Source organism: Numida meleagris, chromosome Z (assembly GCF_002078875.1).
Source record: "Numida meleagris isolate 19003 breed g44 Domestic line chromosome Z, NumMel1.0, whole genome shotgun sequence".
Classification (NCBI taxonomy): domain Eukaryota; kingdom Metazoa; phylum Chordata; class Aves; order Galliformes; family Numididae; genus Numida; species Numida meleagris.
Genome location: NC_034438.1, coordinates 28,409,049 through 28,431,746, shown reverse-complemented (window position 1 = coordinate 28,431,746; position 22,698 = coordinate 28,409,049). Strand labels below are relative to the sequence as shown.

General features: G+C 40.2%; 1 protein-coding gene across 6 annotated transcripts in view; it reads right to left on the bottom strand.

Annotated features, from left to right (window-relative positions):
* The window catches only part of KDM4C (lysine demethylase 4C), a 304,885-nt gene extending 299,911 nt beyond the window's left edge, over positions 1-4,974 (bottom strand). For 2 of the 6 annotated variants that reach the window (XM_021380223.1, XM_021380227.1), the window contains exon 1: positions 4,708-4,970. The gene's annotated coding sequence lies outside the window, so the exon portion shown is untranslated. Of the gene's footprint in view, positions 1-3,788; positions 4,021-4,163; positions 4,443-4,707 lie in introns of those variants that run through there. The other 4 variants (XM_021380224.1, XM_021380229.1, XM_021380226.1 and 1 more) reach the window with 4 other exon arrangements.

Sequence of the window (22,698 nt, the reverse complement as noted above, 5' to 3'; positions counted from 1 at the left end):
GCAAAAGTGTCTTAAAATAATTTATTTGGGCCACAGAGCAAGAAAAATAAGGTGAGTTTTTCTCATTGTATTCTGCAACCTGTATTTCAGGAGGTTTTACTTTCCAATGAAAAAAAGCATGAAATCTGTAGTCCACATAGGGTGGCTGTAACAACCTCTAGGAACAGCAATAGCCAGCTCAACCTATCCAGTTCCCACAGCTACTAACAGCTGATCTCTCTGAAAAAGTATAGGAGAAATGTACAGTTACACTTTTCTAGAATACCATCTCAGTCTTCACCAATTCATAGCTCAAGAAGTCTTGAGGCAGAGGATATTTCTGCATTTTATACAGTTCCTGTACTTGTCTGTGACTTTCAAACTCTGTGGGCCTTTAATATAAAAAAAACACAACCTTATGACAAAGTACTCCACAATCAACAGTGTACAGAAGGAGATGCTTTATCTACAGTATGTTTTGCATATTTCTCTTTCTAATTTCAACTGACATCTCACACACATACTGGAAGCAGTTTTCTATTTTCTCTCGTTTACCTCCAGAGCACACACAACTTAAAGATCTCTACCACAGCCTCCTTCATCTATCTCTTTTCCAGGCTGAAGACTCCCTGCAGAAAAATCCACTCCATACTTCAGAATGACCATCCTTACATTTTATTTCTGGAATCAGCAAATTACTTTTAGTTAGGGGAAAGGAATGAAAAAAAATCACAAGGCAACAGTCAAGATGCAAGTAAACCACAAATTCACACAATGGAGTATCAACATTCTTGAATTAGGTATAGTCCTCAAAGAAGCCTTAACAAATCTCCTTGCAAAAGACAGTCCTGTACACAAACATTCTAGTTTTCAAAACTCCTTGAAATCAACTAACAGTTTTTTTTTGAAATATGCTAGATTAACGATGATTAGATTAAAGCTGCTGTCACATAGCAAAAGTGTTTACTAGATGAAGAACTAAGACAGGACAATGGAAAAAAAGCAAGTATTTACAAGCTGAGAAAGACAGTTTTTCATTTGTGGTGCTTATGGTACACCTAAACTACAGACAGAGGTGCAAAACAAACTGTATGATCCTCCCAGTCAGCATCTTTCCTCTCGTTAAAGAAAATGAAGCCATGCAGTTCCTTACCCTTACATCTTATTCCCCAACACCAAGTGGCCCAGGAAGAGTCACACATGCAGTTCTGCTGTTATTACTGGAAGAACACACACTAGAGTGAAATATACGACTACAAGCACATTTGTGGTACAGCCATACCACACCTCTATGGCCTGCTACGTGTTGTAGCTGAGTGTTTCACGGCAGCAGAAAAAGCATTTCCTCTGATCACGCAACTAGAAGCCTCCTCATTTCAAAACAATCACAGGCCACTAAATGTTGTACTTTTGCACACCAGGAGCAGACCACCTGGACTGCCAAAATGGACTGACAGATCGGTACAAGGCAACCACGCACTTCTAATGCACAGTATTCTAACAGGCGATAGGAGCAAGAAGAAAGGATCAGCATTGTTCCTGGGCTGGACTTACAGCTGTAGCATAAGGTATCTCTTCATCATACAAACAGTGCAAGGTAGAATTTGTTAAACCACCCACTTAACATTTGTACAACAAGATCCTGTGAAGATGCGTATCTGAATAAATCCAGAAGAGATGTCCACAGGGACAATGAAAGAACACTGAGCTTCCACGTATCACCAGCTTAAATATAAGGCATACTTACAACACTGAAGGCAAAAAGCCTGTCAGGACAGTTACATTCCTCTAAGTATTTTTACTTATTTTTAAATATTTCTCATCATTATTGATATCAAATACTTCAAATAGTTAAATCTGAAATCAAACTCAAGCATTAGGAAAATCACTAATGTTTACGGATCAAGTTATTCAACTTTTTTCTGTTCTTTTATTCATAGCTCTGTTTGCAGACTTCCTCCCAACTTTTTAGTTTTAAAATCAAAATTACCCTCTTTTCTTCCCGAAAAAATTACAACAATAAACAATTTATTCAGGTCCCAAACTATATGCCCAATTACAGTTTCTGTAATTTGTAATTTATATTCTAATTAAAAAAATGCAAAACAAAACCTGATCCAGAAGAGTAATCTAATGGCATTAAGGCAAAAGGAGTGGCCATGAAGGTCCACCTAAAATAGGCTATCTGCTAACAACTAAAACTTGTATTTTATTAGACAAAACTGAGCAAGAAATCAAAGGTCAACGGAGCTCAATCAAAACAACCTTAGTCAAACAATACTATATTTTGTAGGCAGAAATATCACAAGGGAACTGAGGAATTGGAATGCATTTTGTTTGTGAAACTCCTCTACAACATCTGCAATAGCCAAAAAAGTATCCCGTCAGGCCTGAGAACAAAACCAATTAAGACACTAAAGAACTTCTTGCAATACTCACTAGAAGATGCATTTTGAATTCTAACACCTTTAACATCTTGAATTAAAAACGATGAGTTCTTTTAATCTATAGTTAACCTAAACACACTGTGTCCCCCATGCTAGAATTAAACAATCAAGAAAAAGAAAATATGAGTTCTTGCCTGAGTCAACTGTATGAACTACTCACAGGGAAAAAGTTGGTAACTTACTGCTACACATAACATCACAATTTTAAACAAGTGAAATGAAGTTAGAGCAAAATGTAAGTTCACAACATAATGAATTATGACATAGAATAGTGCTTGAGAAAACTGAAGTGTGTCCTAATGCTTTATACACACAACCTACTGCAAGATTTTGTAACGCACTCCCAGTGTTGTTTCAGAAGCTTCTTGTGAGAATCTTCATTGTCATTTGATTACAGAATTACTGTCCTTCACATAAAAAAATATTGAATTTCTTTCAAAATATCCTCTTAGTCTTGTAATCTAAATGAAAACCAAGAACTCAACATGTGACTAAATTTTTTTTGAGATATGAAGAGTTAAGTCATCAAGCAACTATAGACGTACTTTACCAGACACATTAAAAACATTAAAATCTTAATTACATTAAAGCGTGTTATCTTCGAAGCTCGATGTGTACTAAAAATGTATCTGAAAACACATTAGTTTTCTAGATGGGGGGGCGGGGAAGATTAGGACCTTCCTAAAGCAAACCTGAACAAAACCAAATGCCCCATTCAGCATTACACTGCAGAAACATTCCCTCACGAAACACAACTACAGGAAAAAAAAAAAAAAAAAAGTGAGCTAACTTCAGAACTAAGAAGTGGTCCAATCAAGAGCTGAGAAAGGACCACAGAAGTCCTTGATCTACTCAATCAACTTTCTCATTTTAAGTACTTACATGTGATGTGACCAATTTTTCTGCTGCACAATTGCTATGCCCCTTCATAGCAGCTTAGTGAGATTACAATAATTAGCGTTTTACAACACAATGTTCTGAACTGAATGCATTACTGTGGTAACTGTACATTTACATCTGGTGCAGAATTATTTACCTTGTTTAAAAATAAGGACACTAGATAGAAAATAACATACTCTGTGGTCACCAAGAGCTAAGGACTAATAATTAAAGAACACTATTTTCTTCCATTTTTTTTGTCATATTTACCACAACAGCCTCAGAGACCAAACCAAAAATGGATTTTATTTCTTTTTGTTTCTTGCCTTTTTTTTTTTTCAATCAGACAATAACTAAAGCTTTCTCTCTTACGTACATTGGCTCTAATTCTGACCTAGATGCTGTTTTATCATATCCACTTTCTTGGATATTGTTTCCTGTGTCAGACCAAGGAAAAGAAATTGCTCTCACACTCATCTGTACCTGTACTGAGGTAAAAGTCAACCATCAGCTGCCCAAGCACATTGGCACCACTCTACTTGTTTCAAGGAGCGGAAAGCAAACCGTGCCTCTGTTTTCCACGCCCCTGCATTCAGAATGGCCCTCTGTGAGGCTTGCATTGCAGTACTAGGCAGAACCAGGGCAAGGCCCAAGCTGCGTCGCATCATCACGTTCACCATAAGCGTAACAAAGAAAACACTGCTGACTGAAAAAAATACCCCGCGTTACGCTCCTGCTAAATTTATTTCTTGTGGAAAGTGTTTAAGAACTGCTATTTTAGTAACTACCGGGTAACTTCTGTTTCTGCTGTTGCTCACGCCTCAAAAAGAGCACCTAAAATTTACAGCTCAACAATACCTCAAACAGACGGTGCTTTCTCCGAGGCAGCACGAAGTCACCTGTGTTCCCATTAATCCCAGACACGAAAGTGCGCTTTCTGCAGGAGGACGCCCTCGGCCCAGCAGAGCACCTCGGTGCCCGTCCCGCCCCGTCCGGCAGCAGCCACAGGCGGCAACGGGTACGGACACGGCGCGGCTCGGGCCCGCCCCGACGGCAGCGGCAGAGCAGGTGCGGGGTGCGCGCCGACACCGACAACTTGCTCCGACGCCGCTTGCGGCCACGTTACGTCAGGCACATCTGAACCGCACCAAGAAATGAATGAACCACGGCACCAAGTGAAGCCCTGCGGGCACGCCGTGCTGGATGCTGGCCGCCGGCGGGCAGCAGGGGACCACCAGCCCGCCGCCAGCGCCCTGGGCTCGGGGCCGGAGCGGGACGCGGCTCCCCCCACCCACACGCAGCGCGGCTCCCGCGACGCCCGGCCCGGCCAGGCCCACCCCGCCCTGCCACCGGCCCCAGCCCCGGAGCCCCCCCGCGCCCGGAGCCGGCGCCCGGCCCGCACCTGTCCGAGAGAAACGGAGCAAGCGACCGCAGCGAGGAGAGACGGGAAGAGAGCGTGGAGAGGCAGCCGGCTGCGCTAAGCGGCAGATATGCGCCCTCCCCCCCGTCCCGCCCGGACTCAGCAAACACTCCCAAGCCTCTACCCCTCGTTCTCCCCGGGACTACTTCTTCCGTGCGCCGATGACAGCTGCGCGCTGCGCATGCGCGCAGCCCTCGCACACCCGAGGTGGGGAGGACCGGGAGAGGGGAGAAGCTCGGAGGCGCAGCGGGAGGAACACGTGACGAGGACGAGCGCTCACGTCACGTGCCCAGCGGCAGCCGATGCCGGCACCGCCCCCGGGCGGAGCCGCTGCGAGCAGAGAAGATGCGCTGCGCTCTCGGCGGGTCACGTGGCGCCGGCTGGCAGCCGGCTGTGGCGGTCGGAGCTGCGGTCGGAGTCGGTGTCGGAGCGCTGTGGCGCGGCCGCAGCTGGCGCGGCGCTTTTCTTGCGTTGCGGCGCGGGCCGGGTGTGGTGGTGTGCAGTCCTCGGTCAGCTCTAGTTGGCCTGAGCGTTCCAGTCCTGCACTGTCATACTCCCTCATGCCTTGTCCCAGTCTTCAGCATCACTTTTATCCTTATGTGGCAGAGGCTGAGCCCTACTATGCTGTCATGTATTTAGTTTTTATCAGTTATCGCAGTTTATCTTCCATCTTAGGTTTCAGGTCTTTATGTTGAAGTAGTGAAAAGTGACCAGAAGGAGAAGACCCTTTAGCTGTTGAGAGTTGGGATTATTCAGCTTGGAGAAGAGAAGGCCTTCCTTCTCTAGCGATCTTCCAGTACTTGAAAGGAGTTCAGAAGCAGGAGGGGGACCAACTTTTTACAGAGGTAGATAGTGATACGACAAGGGGGAATGGATTTAAACTGGAGGAGGGGAGGTTTAGGTTAGATGTTAGTAAGAAATTCTCCACTCAGAGGGTGGTGAGGCACTGGTACAGGCTGCCCAGGGAAGCTGTGGATGCCCCATCCCTGGAGGCATTCAAGGCCAGGCTGGATGGGTTCCTGTGTAGTTTGATCTGGTGGCGGGCTACTTTGCTCACAGCAGTGCGATTGGAATGGGATGAGCTTTGAGGTGCATTCCAACCCGAACTATTCTGTGATGTGCTTCTTCAAACGTGCCCGTTATAATGAAACAGCTCTTTCTTCAGACATGAATTTAAGTACTGACAGAACGTGAAAATGTAACAAATGTTTCCCAAACATGAGTATGTCTAATACTATAACTTTGCTGGGCTAAGAGAATTTCATGCTGTTTTGACACCTGGTCTCAGAACTACACCTTAAATGACTGCAGTACTGTGTATGCAGTGTCTCCAGCCCCAAGAAAACTCATGCAGCTGTCTTTAAATCTCTCTCTATGGCACCACTACTTCCAGTAATATCTGAAATGAGCCATCCTCATCTGCCTTACGAAAGGAATTTTATTTCGTATATTAGAAATGAGAGAAACAGAGCAAGTTTTGCTGCCTCCTTAATCTTTCCCCCAAATGAAGAAGAAAATGTTTTGTAATGGTTTCTCAAAGGTAAAACAGCCCAACTGAATACAGATTTTCTCTGTTCTCCATTCATTGACTCTGTGTTCATTTAAGATTGTCTTCAGTTAGGCTCTCTTTGGCTGAGGCTGAGTGCTTGTAGAAGAGAAAGCACAATGACTGTTGAAACATTGGGTGAGCAGCACCTCTCCTCTACCAGTCTTGTGTCAGGTTAGAAGTGTCTACCGTCGTACTGTGGCAAACATATACCTCTTAATGCCACTGGCTCAGCTTGTAAGGATGGGCTGAGGATGCACGTGGGCAGTTTGTGTACACTAACCCACATCAGGGTGCTGCTGTATGGAAGATTGTGCCTTGACATTGTTTTTCAGAGACCATGTCACAGCACTTCTGTCTTGCTAGATGGAAGTACGGAGACTGATCTTCTTCAAAATGGCTGTGAAGCCATGCATGGTCATTTGATCAGGATTTCACCTCTGTTGTGATGCAGGGCTTCCAGGACGCACTCATCACCTTTACTTTAATGGCTTCATCTCAGAGTACCTGTGGGATCAAGTGCACCCTCAACAAGTTTGCAGATGAGATTAACCTGAGTAGTGCAATTGATATGACAGAAGGAAGGGATGCCGTCTCTGTGGACCTTGAAACTTGAACTTGAAAGGTGGGCCCAAATGAACCTAGTGACGTTCAACAAGGCCAAGTGCTAGGTGCTGTGCTTGCGTCAGGAAAATTCTAGATATGTATACAGACTGGGAGAAGAACTCCTTGAGAACAGCCGGGCCAAGAGGAACTCAGTGGTCGTGGTAGATGAAAAGCTGGACATCAGACAGCAGTGTGCACTTGCAGCCAGGAAGGCCAACTGTGTCCTGGGCTCTACCAAAAGGTGGGTGGCCAACAAGGCAAGGAAGGTGATTGGCCCCCTCTGCTCTACCCAAAGGTGGGTGGCCAACAAGGCAAGGAAGGTGATTGGCCCCCTCTGCTCTACCCTTCTAAGGAGTACTGCATCCAGGCCTGGGGCCCTCAACACAGGAAAGATGCAGAGCTTTTGAAACAGGTCCAGAGGAGGACCACAAAGATGATCAGAGGGTTTGAGCACCTCTCCTACAAAGACCAGCTGAGGGAGCTGGGCTTCTTCACCTGAGAAGATTCCAGGGAGACCTCCTTGAGGTCTCCTTAAAAGGAGTTCATAAGCATGAGGGAAATCAACTTTTTACACTAAGTGATAGTGATAGAAAAAGGGAGAATGGTTTTAAACTGAAAGAAGATTTAGATTTCAGGGGAATTTTTCACTCAGAGGATGGTAAGTCACTGGCACAGGCTGCCCAGAGAAGCTGTGGATGCCCCATCCCTGGAGGCATCCAAGTCCAGGTTGGATGGGTCCCTGGGCAACATGGTCCAGTGCCTGATTTAGTGGTTGACAACTATGCCTGGGGCAAGGCGTTGCAACTAGATGATCTTTAAGGTCCCTTCCAACCCAGGCCTTTATGTGATTCCATGTTTTGCTGATGTGCTCTCCTGGCATGAGGTTTGTTTGTTTTTTTCTTACTGAGGTCTCAGCAAGCTTTTTTGCCCTCTCTTTTTGCCTTTCATGTTGGAGACTATGCATATGGGTTAGTGTTGGTTAGAAACACTAGTTACAAGACAATGTCTTTCATCTACTGGACACAGCACAACATTTCACGCAAACTAGTTCAGAATATATATATATTGTTCTTGAATGTAGGTAACTTCTACATTGTGTAGCAATACTAGGAAATCTTTTCAAAATTGTAAGCGGTGTGTTTGCTTAATGCGTCGGTAGCATTATCTAGAAGTACGGTCGCTTTTGAGGCAGAAAACGTTCTCGGGTAGAATTTCACTGCAATACTGCCTAAAAGTCACGAGATGGCAGCAAATACCAGGAATTGACGTTCTCCTCGCCCAAGGCAGAGGCAATGAGAAAGATTTCGTTCCTGTTAATTCTGTGGAGGCTGTGCAGGTTGTTGCCATTACGGTTACTCCATCCTGAGCTATAAATTAGAACATGAATGCTCACTGTTAGGATGTAATCCTGACTGAAATTTTCATAGTGTGCAATTCAGTGGTGTTTAAATGTACACTGTGTAGGCTACAGAGGGAGCATAAGGGATTTTAGAACAAGAACAACAAAGAACGATGTTGTCTGTTTTTATTTTTATATCTTCATCATCATGTCTTCCTCCTGAAATTGTTAATAGCATTATGTGAACTTGTATCTCCTAGCATCCTGGAAACTTATTCATGTGTGATACATATATTGAATTCAATTTTGATTATACTTATTCTTGACATTTTATATTAAATATAGAAGAAACTTTATGGTATATAATGTTGATCACTTTCATGAAAAAGCTTACCTATCCAGAGAGTGTTCCTTTCAGCCAATAGCTCTTTTTCCTCTCACACACACATACACACACGAACACAAAAAGTGTCAGGATAAAGTAGAGAGGTTGCACATAAAGGATGCCTGTGGGACTTGCCCAAGAACAGCGATGGAACAGTGCATTTCAGGTCTCCTCAAGTGTCGAGTCTCAGCGGCCCAAATTCTGGTCTCCCAGCTAGTGTAGATCAGCTAGCAGACCAATCTGGCAGATACACCCTTATGTCCTGACCCCTGGCAATAAGTTAGCAGGCTGTCAGTGTGCATCCCTCTCCCCTTCTCTCATTCCCCCTTTCTGGCCCTAGGGTGCAGGCAAGCCTAATGTCGAGGTGATAAGAGAATTAGCATTACTAGGACCCAACTGCTGGGTCGCCCTGAAGGTGCGAGGAGCCCCCGCTGACGTGGTGGCTGGGCTCCTCACCATTGTGATCAATGCACAGGTGCTGGGCTGCCAGAAGATGGCGATACCCGCCCTAGAAAGGGAAATCTGACAGCGCAAGGAGTGCTGCCTATAAAAGCGCTACTTAGACAAGAACCGCTGCTGACAGCAAAACCTGTGATCCTTCGCGACCAGAGATGCCTCCACCGCTTTCTTCTTCCTCCAAAGTCTGAAAAGTCCACGTAACTGAGAATTCTAAAATTGCTGTGCGACTATAAACTACACTAAATACTAGAAGTTAGATAGATAAATGAGCTACGCTGATTGTGGTTTGTTTGTTTAAAGTGAGAATAAATCACTGATTTGGTAGGAATAGTCATTAATCTGCCTAGGGATCTCTATAACAACTTGTCTGTCCTCTGTAGTGTCAAGTGGTGGCCAATCAAGGTTTGTTAGTACCCAAAAGCACAAGTTGAATAAGGCTGCGTTATTTGGTGATACTAGATTTTTCTTTTCTTTGTGAATGATTTTGCTCTCAGTTTTATGATAATGTTGTGCTAGTGTCCATCGTTATTGGACAGATGGCCGAGAGTCTTGATTGTACTATAGTGTGATAGAGTAAAAGATTAAAAATATGCAATCAGGTCATCTTGTCTCCCTGCTGGGCCACTGAAATTGTGTTTCTTTGAGTACAGTGTTGTCTGATACACTTTTAATAGCTTTAGTTAAAAGTTTTCACCCATTTTCTGCCCAATGTCTATCAGCTCCCATAAGATTTCACTCACCTTTGGGAGTTTTGTATGCATAAAAGGCAATGCCCAGGATAATGGCAAGGTGAAGATGAATATTTGAACAACGATGAAAAAAGATTGCTTTTTTTGCCTTCCTCTGTAAATAAATAAAAGAAAAAAAAAAGAATGTATACTTTCCCTAAATGGGATGAAAAACATTTTGTCATTAAATATCTTAAGGTAATTTATACCCACTATGTATTTAGTTTGTTGATGCCAACATCCACTGAAACGTAGGAAAAGAATGGGATTTTTTTATTACTTCTAAATTGGACATTGACTCATTTTCACTGTAATTGGCCCATCCCACTTAGGTAAGAAGTGATACATTAGAGAATTAGAACCAAAGTGTTTTTACTGGAGAAGTGACAGAGGTGAAGCACTAGGCTCAGGACAGATGAGAAGAACTCTCTCTGCAACTTAGAAAATTCTGACATTTATTTTGATCTACTGTGAGATTGCCTGCACGTTCTTTTGTTGCATGCAGAATCTGTGTTTTATTTCAGAATGCGGTAGGTGGCAGTCTTCACCTTCTGTTTTCCTGTCGACAGGCATTTAACACATCTTCCACATCTGCTTAGAATGAAACAACAGAAAGGCTGTAAAGCTTATCTCTGCCAGTAATCCAACTGCATGCACAGAAGCAGTAAGTTAAACCTCTGTATACTGTCTGCTGGATATCCAGAGTGGCAAACATGAACCTGCAAACAAGTGCCAGTTAACCATTGCTGTCGTTTCTTGCACTTGTCTGATTTTAGGGCTGAGCTAAGAAAAACAGGTTAGCTTTCTTTACAAGGCAGAAATGCATCGTTTTCTTTCAAGTTTGGCCAGTGAATGTGCGGAGGGTCATTGTTGTTTGTATTTGTTGTTTTCACTTTTGCCAGGAAAAGCATTTCTCTGCACAGGAAGAGTAAGGGGGGTTGAGAGGAAACATCAGATACTTAACTAGGCAAGTATTTACAGCAGGTTACCAAGAAAGGGCTAAAAATCAAATTTAGTCTATCTGCTGAGAGTGATTTGAAACCATGCAAATACATTGGTTTGGATGAAATGCTGTTGCTGTTGTGTTGGGTTTTTTGTTTGTTTGTTTGTTTTGTTTTCTTTTTTCCAAAAGCAGCGCAGAAACTAAGATTTTGGCAGCTTTTCCAATCCAAAGAAAAAAGTGGTTGTTCTGTGCCAGGGTTCTGACACAAGTAGACTTAGAAGAAAAGTCAGTCTGAAGGCAAGTTTAGTACTCCTTTGATCGGAAGTAGAAACTGAGAAACCTTAGTAAAAAAAGGGGGGGAAGGGGGAGAGAGTGGAAACCTTCTTCTCATCATTTGCATTTTTTATTCTAGATTGTTTTGTTTTTAATAACTGTTTATGGAGTAATACAAGAAATAACTAACTTTCTTTCTGGTTCATTGCACAGAGCAATTTTAAAGGAAAAAAATTAACCAAGTGCATACAGCAGAGAACATTCCCTCAAAATCCTATTTTCTTTGATTGGCTCTAGCTTTAATATTCTTGAGAAACTGGAGATAAATATAATCTGTACTGACCAAAAGTTGCCATATTTATAATTATTTACTTACATTCTTATAGTATCTTACAATCTATAGTGATTGTAGAAGAGAATGCAAATTTGAAAATTCCATTTTTGCCTTTGATACCTTCTTTCAAACAAGATAATATGCTTTCAGCAGTCAAACATTTAACTAGCTTCAGCTTAAATATGCAGCATCCTTTAGTAAATAAGTTAAGGTGTGATTTATAAGCAGTTAGAATTAACATAAAACTGATAAATCTTACTACATTTGAAATTGTAAAGTCCAATCATTCTGAGAGTTAACGCAATGTAATTGACAGCTGAAACAAATTTTGACTTGATTTTAATGTGATATTCCTTATTTATTTATTTTCAGTTTTAAAGTCTTTATAGAAATCTTTGCCAGGATCATATACGTATGAAATGAAATTTAAAGCACTTACTGCTGTCACAGCTGTGAGAAGCAACATGAATTCAGAGCCTTTAGTATCTGACAATATATCAACCAAGAAACTCTAAAAGATAAATACGTTTTTGGCCTCACAGGTGATTTTATGCAGCATTTAGCGTGCCTAAATTCAGCTATCCAAGAAATATTCTTTCTTTCTGCCTTCACTTAATGTAAATAATTTTTTTATGTTGGTGCTTCTTTCTGTAAAACAGTTGAGCATTTGCTTTAGTGGACTGAAAGAAGGATTATATTACTGAAGTTTCTGGGATGTGTATAGAAAAAATGTCAGTAAGTTGCGATAGGGGTGGTGAGAGTTGTTTCCCCTCTGCACTGCCTTCTCTTCAGTGCAGTGGTGGAACACGTATATAAGTCTGCTGGTGTCAATATATCAATATATAACATCATATATCAACATATAACATTTTCAAAGAGCAAGATTTCTTTCCTGCCCTGCTTTGTAAGGCATTAAGGAACTTTCAAATATAGATCTAGGGTAATGACGACATTTTAAGAGACAATAGTTCAAGGATTTTTGATTTGAATGACATCAGTGACAGCTCCAATCCATAGGTCATCCAAGGAAAGATAAGAAAGGGTCAGAAGTTCCAAAAAAATGAAAGTCTTTCATCAGCCTGATTTTCTTTCGTTTCTGCCTTTTCGCTCAGCTGTGCAAAGTCTGACAGAATTCCAGTTCAGCGCTAAATTCCCATAAATAAAAATCCTGGCAGAGTGTTAGATTACTTTTTGGATTACTCACTGAGAAGAGGTTTTGAGAATAGGGAGTTTTAAGCATATTTCACTGATGGAAATAAAATCTGTTCACATAACTTCCCTTCTCCTAAGAGATCCAGAACTTTAAAATGCACGAGCTGTTTTACAGGTTCAGGACAAACCGATTTCACTGGGACTTGCACAGCTGGCATAGCTTCTAATTTTCTAGCCAGAAGAAAATCTGAGGACATGGTAAAATTAATTATGGGACCAGGACCTCAGATTAGAACTTCTTTTCAAAATGAGCAAGCCAGCTGGCTTAAGCAGGTTTTTGGAAACTCTCATTACTAAAGTAGTATTACTGTGCTCATACCTTTTATTTGATTTTTTGAAGAAGCAAATTCACCATTTGATCTCAAAACCTATTGCTACTAGCAATATTCTTTTCCAGCTGAGCCACAGCTAACACGCCTTTTATTCTTTCTCCTTTGTGTCCCTTTTATCGCTTCAGTGTGCTCTTCCATGTGTTGCAAAGTACAGATGGTGAAATGCGTTGGGTCATGCAATATTGTCTTTTAATTCTTTTGTGAGCTGTGGCGCCAGCTGATCTGCATTTTTCATTTTCTGATGAGTCCTGTGCAATCAGTCTCTTTCGGTTTAATCATTATGCCTGAAGTAAAGAATGGCTCTTAACAGCTGAAAGTCAAAGGCATTGAGCCAAATTGTTCTTCCACAAACTTCCATGGGCTTTGCTGATACTAAGGGGAATAAGAAAAAGGAAAAAATTACCCAGTTTTACACAGTGATAAAGTCTTTACAAATATTAGAAATAAACCTACATCAGCTGCAGTATGTATAGAAGAGTGAATGCTCCAGAAGGACATTCAAATGTAACTCATGAGATATTTACTATAAAGAAAAAAGGGAAAGAAAGCAGCGACAGACAAGCAAACTACGTTAACAATGGTACTAGTTGCAGGAAATGGCATATGGTGTTGCAGTAAGGATCTTTACTTAATGTTTTGTACTAAAACAAATCATGTGAAGCATAGAGGGAACATGCATGTAGCTTAACTGTGACACTGGAGAAGTAAGCCATTTAGAAGAAAACAATGAGATTTCTAAAACGCAGATTCAAGTCCTGCTGATGGGCTGCATCCAAATACCATGTTTTCAAAAAACCTAGCTAATAATGAAAGGTGATACTCTATGCATTTCAAAGGCATAGCCAAACAGAAGAGGGGCATTTTGATGGTGTACACTGCCACCATTTATCTTCTGCCCCTAAATGCGTCAGGCGTGGGTGGTATTTTTGTTGAATACAGAATATTTCTGCTATGATGGCTTAGGTCAAGCCAACATTTTACTCCTACTGAGATAGAGAAAGCCACTCTCTCTTTCTCTCTCTGTGTCTCAGAGCAGACTTAGCTAATTAATCAAGCAATTTAAAATATATATAATTTTCTCTTAAATTAGAACACTGTTAATTTCAGTACGCATAAAGGGCCTTTCAGCGCAAAGAAATATCACAAAAGCTGTAGGCACCTGGGGTGAACAGAAGAGAAACTGAAATCTCTCATTTTCCATGGTAATCAGTTCAAGCTGTTGTGCTTCTCTTTGTCTGTTGATTTTCATCTGTAGCCTTTTACTCATCAGGTCTGCAGCCTGTACAGCTTTTCTTTTGTTTGTCTTTTAAACTCTCTTAAAAATCTTTAAAATAAATTAGAAGGACAGCATTTTTCTCAATCATTTCTGCCTGAATAATACAGGGTACACTGTTAAGAGATCTGGTTAATTAATAGAGAATCACACCCTACAGTGGATAAAAGTACGCTAAGCCTGGACACCGTTGTCAGCTATGTTTCTATGCTTTCCAGTTTAAAAGACATTTTGGGAATTCCTACATTCTTTAAAAAAAATACTGTTAACAGTATCCAGCTGCGTGGATGGAAATACCTTTTTTTACTTCCCTTTTTGGTGTTCTTTCGGTGAGAGATGTCATATGAGTATACTTCACATTTATGCAGAAATTAAATGAGCTGCTATGAGTAGCACGTGCAATTCCATTCAGCCTTCCTCCCTTATTTGTCCCACATTCCCTTATGTCCTAAAGTCCAAGTATCAGTCTCCCTGTCCAACTGGTCTAAACATTACTAAGTAGCAGCACTTACTGCTGTGTTTCGGTTATTTGCTGTTGCATCCACAGCAGATTAACTTCTTAAGCTGGGGTGGGAAGGTGATGAGGGTAGCAAGCTTACAATAAAGAAGGCAAGCTTACAAATATATGGGATACCGACAAGGCACTGATATTATTGAGTAAACTTTGTAAGATCTGATAAGACTTCACTGAATATTCCAGGACCTTGCTCCATGATTTTAGAAGGGACTTCCTTCCTCTATTCTATGGCTAAATGAAATGCAGGTTAAGTTTGACAGCTGTGGCCACCACTGCAGCTGTCGCAACCAGGTCTGAGTACTGTAGTTACCAGATGACAGTAACAGGTAGTGTAAGAGCAAATGGTAAAAAAATGTGGTTTACAGTGAAAGCTGTGAATAAATCTATTCCAGTGTGTTGGCATGAACTTGACGTAATATCTCTCTTTCTTTTGTGGAAGGAGGAATGCTGCAAAAGAATTTCTTGAATGACTCAAACTGGATTTCATATATTCTATAAGTGTTAGGAAGTTAATTTGCAGATAGTTTTACAAATAATGAAATTCAAGAGATTGAGGACTTGACCCTTGCAAAATAAAGATTATTTTTCCTAATCTAACCAAAACTGCTGAGAGATGCTTTAGACTTTTTTAGATTATGACTATAAAGATGCTTTTTAGTAAATGGAAATCCTAAGACATAGTGTGAATGGATCTAACAGTGTTGCACCTCTCTCTTTGTCTTTCTGGCATTCCCACCAATGCTATACTTCTTTGTTGACTGATCCAGCACATTAACCGAGCAGAATGCTAATGCAGAAAAAGAAAGATGGTTCCTGCACAATCACCATGAAGAAATGGTTCATCATCCAAAAAGGAAGTGGAAACTCACAAATGAGGAGAGGAGATGGGAAAACAGAAAGAAGAGTGAAGATTCTCCTTCCATGACAGCAGTGAGATACAGCAGTGCTAAAAATAGGACTATCCTGATCTTATCAACTTGCAGTTTTTGTGATGCTGAATTATGAATCAATGCAGTGTTACTGTATGGCTGAGCACTAAAGCTAGTTTTCCAAGGTAATAGAATACTTGTATAATCTGATGCTATGAGAAGCCAAAGATGAAGACTGCAATCTAACAAGTCCTGCTAGTTGTTGTATGTTACAGGAGTTTTTTTTTTGAAGTCAAAGATTGTAGTTTACAAAGAGCCAAGTATATTAAAGTTCATGCCAACAGTTCTGAAGACAAGAAGGTGTCTTAGTCAATGCTATTATTTTGATCCACAGAATTAGAGTAGAAAAATGGGACTTAGGAGAAAGTAGGTAGTTTCTACAGAACAGTGTATGAAAACTTACAAAAAGTTAAATAGAGATTGTATAGTTGTGCTTAGTGAGGTCTCAGACTGATATTTCTACTTACGGAAGAAGGAAAGATGATAAATCTGTTAAAACAAAGGAAACAGTAGGCCAAGGGGAAGGCTGCTTGGGAAGAAAACTTCAAGGAAAACAAAAGGGAATTGGGAGAAAAAACAGCTGAGAATCCAGAAGAAGCAGGAAACAGAGGAGCATATAAGCTAAAAAAAATTAATTACAATTTGTAGAGGCGAGGATCTTTGAAATGCAGTAATACACTCATTTTCCTCGCTTAGGCATGGAAGGCAAGCTTTTAGAATGCCCTGCTGCTGTGTAGCATGTTTACTGGCTCAAAACCTGAATGGTTCAGAGGATGGAGCACCAGTCTGCTATTTCTGCACAGAAGCACAAATTGTAGTACAAGGTTGCCATGACAGCAAGTAACTTTCTTCCCTGTTTGGCAGAGCTTATGCTAGACAAAAAAAGGATTTGAAGTTTTATTCCATATCCTTCCTGTTATCCTGAGTAGAAATGCACAAAAATTAAATCCTCTTCTTGCCTAGATGATTTTATACCACTTCCCATTATCCATTTTAACTCAATGCAGCTTTTAAGATGTAGCTTATGTTTACACATTTGTCATCTGAAGCTCATCAGATTTCAAAGTACAATCTCATACATATCTATACATATAATACATATATAAATGATATATGTATATAATATATATGTTTTTACCAAAAATGTATTATCAAAATGCCACCTACGATGCTGATGATCAAGAAAAAAAAATCAAATAGGTCTTATCCTGCTAATTTAGAAAACTGCATTCTAGAAGCAATCTTTTCACTGAGTTGTGAGAAACTAGACACACTTCTGTTTCATTGGGCTCGAGCCCAATTGGACTTGGACTGATGAACTGATCTAGAGGGCTCAAGAGAGGTAGGAAAACATAACCATATCCATTACAGAAGGACAGAAATTTATGAAGTGGGGGAAGCAAGTCTCACATGGCAACTTTTCCATGATGGAAAGGGAGATAATCAGCTTCTTCTATTTGTGAAAAGAAAAAGTGTTGGTAACTACAAAGAGAAAAATATTTTGGTCTATATAAAACAGAAAGCAGTGGTATTGTGTACTGTATCTTACTTAATGGCTATTAACATAATGTCTGGAAAAAGCTTCTGAGCTTTGGAAGATAAAACTATAATGATTACAATTTCAGAGATTTTCATGGAATATAGGTTAGAACAAAAAGATGTTTTGTTAATGAAAAGAAGTATTTTAGCTCCTAGTAAATACAAACTCTGCATTTATTTGAGTAAAAACTGGAGTCACTGAAGAGTCTTAAATAAACTAAAAGTACAAAATATTGGCCACATTTCAGAACAAAATTGAGTTAAAATACAGTCAATACTAAAACAGTTTTTCAGTGTTGTGGTTTCTAAAAGCAGCTACGAAACAAACATCTCTCCCACTGGTTATCATTATTTTTAAAACTGGCATGGTATCCATTACAGCTCTGTAGAATATTTGTATTTCTCTCTGAATCAGTGCAAAGGGACGCTCATTTAACATTCTGTTCTTTCCCATACCCAAGCAAATGCAGATAATATTTACTTATCAGATAAGCTGGCAGATCCCCTCCCATCAAAGGCCCTCCCACGCTCCATCCCAAAGGCATTTCTGTGGCGCATTAGCTCCCTGAAGCTCTCTAAAGCTTGTGAAAAAGAATACTGAGATTTGTCAAAAGGCAATGATCATGAAGGGGTTAGGATTTATACCAGCATTATGTTTCTGAATCCACTATCAAAATGAGTTTTGCAGAGTAGAGGAATGTATAAGTAAATCTGAGACTGGATTCTTGGGATGGGAAAAGGAGGTTAGATTTTATATTAACTTTTCATATATTGCTGTGAGTTTCGTGTTAAGTTCTCTGCTAAGAACAATAATTTGACTGACAGTGTGTTGGCCTCTACTGAATCTTTCTTAAGCAGAAAGGCTGTGAACACTGGTTCATGAGAGCTTGAAAAAGAAATACTAGTGTGCTGGTGAATAACTTACTTCCAAGTTCATCGAGAAGCAAAGAAATGTATGCAAATGGTTTAAGGCACACACAGAGAATCATGAATAGAATAATGAATATTTTGTGTATTTATTAAGCATGTATGTGCACGAGTTATGAATGGGATTAAAACCTCAGGCAAGAAAAATTATTTTTGGAGGGAATAAAACACTTAAAGCTGTTTTTAATTAGACTGTTGTCAATCTTCATTTTTTCAGTGAACAACCATCAAACACTTAATTGCTGTGTTCATTAATTTTCCTGTTCAAATATGTTTTCATCACTCTTGCTCTGAAGGTAATTATACTGCCTTAAAGTCTTAAGTCTGTGTAATTATGTGAGGTCTCCTGATCCACTGACTGTTACATTTCTAAAACTATTTTCTGCTTCACAATTACTGAAATGTTCAGACTAATTTATAGTTAAAAATGATTAGAAAAAGACAACAAATGTTAATGGAAGATAACTAATTTTCAAAAGCTGCTATCTGCTTTAAGAAGCAGATTATTATTATTAAGATAATCATAGAATCATAGAATTACCAAGGCTGGAAAAGACCTACAAGATCATCCAGTCCAATTGTCCACCTAACACCAATATTTCCCCACTAAACCATGTCCCTTAGTACAACATCTAAATGTTTCTTAAACACCTCCAGGGAGGGTGACTCCACTACCTCCCTGGGCAGCCCATTCCAGTGCCTGAGCACTCTTTCAGAGAACAAATTTTTCCAAAAACATCCAACCTGAATCTTGCAGCTTGAGGCCATTCCCTCTAGCCCTATCACTGGTTACATGGGAGAAGAGGGCGATTTCCACCTCACCACAACCTCCTTTCAGGTATTTGTAGAGAGCAATAAGGTCTCCTCTGAGCCTCCTCTTTTCCACACTAAACAATCCCAGTTCCCTCAGCTGCTACCCATAAGTCTTGTGCTCCACACTCCCCAGCAGCTTTGTTGCCCTTCTCTGGAAGGCCCTTCTCCAGGGCCTCAATGTCTTTCTTGTACAGAGGGACCCAAAACTGAACACAGTACTCCAGGTGAGACCTCACCAGAGCCGAGTACAGAGCTAATCACCTCCCTGCTCTTGCTGGCTACATTATTTCTTAAACAAGCCAGGGTGCCATTGGCCTTCTTGGATACCTGGGCACACTGCTGGCTCATACCCAGTTGAGAGGTGACCAACACCACCAGGTCTGTTTCTTCTGCACACTCTTCGAGCTACTTTGCCCCAAGCCTGCAGTGTTGCTTGGAGTTGTTGGGGCCAAAGTGCATGACCTGGTACTTGGTCTTGTTGAACCTCATCCCACTGGCCTCAGCCCAGCAATGCAACCTGTCCAGATTGCTCTGTAGGGCTTTCCTACCCCCAGGCAGATTGACACTTCCCTCCAGCTTGGTATCATTTTCAGATTTACTGAGGGTGCACTCAGTGACCTTGTCCAGGTCATTAATAAAGATATTGAACAGAATAGGCCCCTTATACTGACCCCTGGGGAGCACCACTCACGACAGGTTGCTAGCTTAATTTAACTCCACTTACCACCACTCTCTGAGCCCGGCCATCCAGCCAGTTCTTCACCCAGGAAAGAGCACCACTTGTCCAAGATTTCTAGGCTGCCAGCTTTTCTAGGAGAATACTGTGGGAGGCAGTGTCAAAGGCTTTGCTGAAGTCAAGGTAGACTACGTCAACGGCCTTTCCCTCATGTACCATATCATAGAAGGAGATCAGGTTGGTCAAGCAGGACCTGGCTTTCATGAACTCAGTGGGTTACCTGAGCATAATTCTTAAGTTTTTTTCAAGTTTTGCTAAAGGAGTTAATAAAGGAGGTATGACCAGGGAAGCAGAATCTATTCTTTACATTTCATTACCACTCTTGTGTTTTATTACTTTAAGACCTCCTGAGAGCCAACTCCCATTAACCAGTGTATGTTGCTTATCTTGATTAAAAATTGCTTAGGCAAGAGGGTACAGACTGTATTAGTCAATGCTCCTTGCCCAGCATTTTTCCTGTTTCTTTAGAAAGGCACATTTCTGTCTCTTAAGTTTATTCTAATGTTGATATTGATCAACAGAGGTTTTGTGTTGAAGCAGTGAAGAGGATCCCATATTTTAATTCTGATTACATGGCAGAAGTGACTGTGATGGCACACTGTTTTTAAAAGCAGTTTTCACTTAGATGAGGAAGTGCAATTGCTCTTTGCTTGTTTCTGGTTTATGTTAACCTTAATCCAGTAAAAATAAAGGTGAGTTAGCCTTATTATTTAATCCAACTTTTTAAAAAGATTGCCAAAGACAGAGTTGCATAATGCAATTTTGCAATTGGTAAATGTAAGTACAGAGAAGATACATTTTAAATATTTGCACTTAGGAAGACTAATGTATTAGCTCTCTTAGAAGGTGATGATGATCTCTAATATTCTCATCATTACAGCAATAAATTAACAGGCTGCTCTTAAGTAACTCAGTGTCCACTGGAAAAACAAGATGTGTGTTTCAGATTAACCTGTAGTTAACAAGCAGTGTGTTCTGTGAGAGTAGGTGTAATATGAAAATATATAATTTTTGAGGTGCCATAATACTGTGGAAAATCCAACTCCCTCTTGTTTCTGTTTATTGATTAAAGAATATTTTGCTATGTATTTATTCAAGAGAAAGGCTGTAATGACAAAAAATTATGAGATAATGGGTCCTTTCTATGTCATCATTATTTTTAAATACACCAAAGGAATTGTTAGTGGCATCTGAGATTTCTCAGCTTCCTTCATCTTGGTATATTTCTATGCTATTTTAATTACTGGCTGTGACATAACTGTTATATTTTATACTAAAAAAAACCTGAAAATCACAAAATGAAAATGTATGGTTTCCTTTGCAGGTTGAATCTAGTCACTAGATGTGTGCAGCAGGACATTGTTTTAGAATATTTAGAGTCACTGCTGTCTCCCTAGAGCACTCGCCTGATTTAGGAAATAGGTAGTTATTTGCTTTTTTTTTTTCTTTGCTTTCAGAGCTACACTTATTTTTATTCCTAACTCAGTTCTTCCCTCTTGTTCTCCTCCATTGATCAGTCCTGTCTCATCACTACTTGCTGATTCTATCATCTTCCTTTCACATAAACCTTATTTTCTCTGATCAGCATTTCCTATCTACTATGAGCCACAAAGCAGCATTTTTCAACTTCCTGCTGCAGTCTACTTTTGTAGCTGCTCCCCAAATCTGAGTGTTATTCCTTCTTCATTTGAGCTGGGATTTCAACTCAGTGTATTGAATGAAATAACAATTTTCTGAATCAAGTGAGGCCCATTGTGGTGTTAAAGAGTCCTGTTAAGAGGCAAAGTTTATGTTAATGCAGCACTGCACAGAGCCAATTCTTTTTACACAGCTCTTTGGCCAGAGCTGCAGAGCGGTGACTGTACAAATCATGTGCCAACAATGTCGACTTCAGGGAGCATAAGTGAATGTTAAGTCATGCTCAGATAGTGCCACCCTAAGGTGAGGCATGCCTGCTGTTGCTGGAATATTTACAGAAGTTACAGTTGAACCCTATAAGAAGGCTCTAATGGGTGTATATGAGCCAGTTAGTTTAGAAGCTTGTATCTTAGATACATTTAATCATGTTATTTTTTCATTTTTTTTTAATACAAGTAGGGAAAGGATATCTAATACCAGAACCAGGCCATTGCAACATTTCAAGCTTTTTCTAAGTTACATGTTAACTAAGACATTATGTAACATTAAAGTATTTATTCAGTTTTGATTTCAGAGCCAGATTCTTCAATACTGATCAAGATTCATTCCTGGTCTGCATTGATGATCTCACACAGCTAAGTTCACAATGAGTTTGTAAGATATCAAATCAATTGCAAATGTATTTAAAGAAGATAGGTGAACCAACACTAGCAGCTGCAATCACAGATTTTATTTCACTCCTCTATCCTCATACAGTCCTGTTTTCTCCCTTCTGCTAGCTGTGATATTCATCCACAGTGATCCATCAGGATAGCTAAACTCTTATATACTATATCTGCATATCTATATATTTATATATATATATCTGCATATCTATATATGTAGATATAGTCAGACTATGATCAAACAAATTGCCATAACCACTTACAGGCCACCTAGAACCCTATAGAAATGTTTTGATGGCACTGCTCACTTCATTTGCAGAACATTTTCAAGCCATCTCTAGAAGTGTGTTGATAAAGAATCATTAAATTGTTACATCTCTGGAAGCAACAGCCTTTTTTAAGTAGATAAAGACTTAAAAACTCTTCTGTAAACTCTGAGGCACGGAAGTCCCAGATTTCTTTTTCCCAAATATTTTACTTTGAGCTGTAAAGAAGAAAGAAACATATCTTTAATGGAGTTTCTGTGGTTTATAGAGTGCTTCTTAAGCCTTTACATCAAACAGAGCAGAGTAATATGGTTGTGTGATGATTCGCTATTGCAAAGAGACCTTATTCAACCTCCAGAAAAATGAAAATTCAGAAAGATAAGGAGGTGTGATCAATTCTGTAAAAAAGGAAGGAAATGTAGTCAGTGACTTTCAAACAATTGTTTGCTTTCAGTAACACCTGTGTAACTGAAAATCCTGATAGATTTCTGAGATCAGTTTATTGTGGGTTTT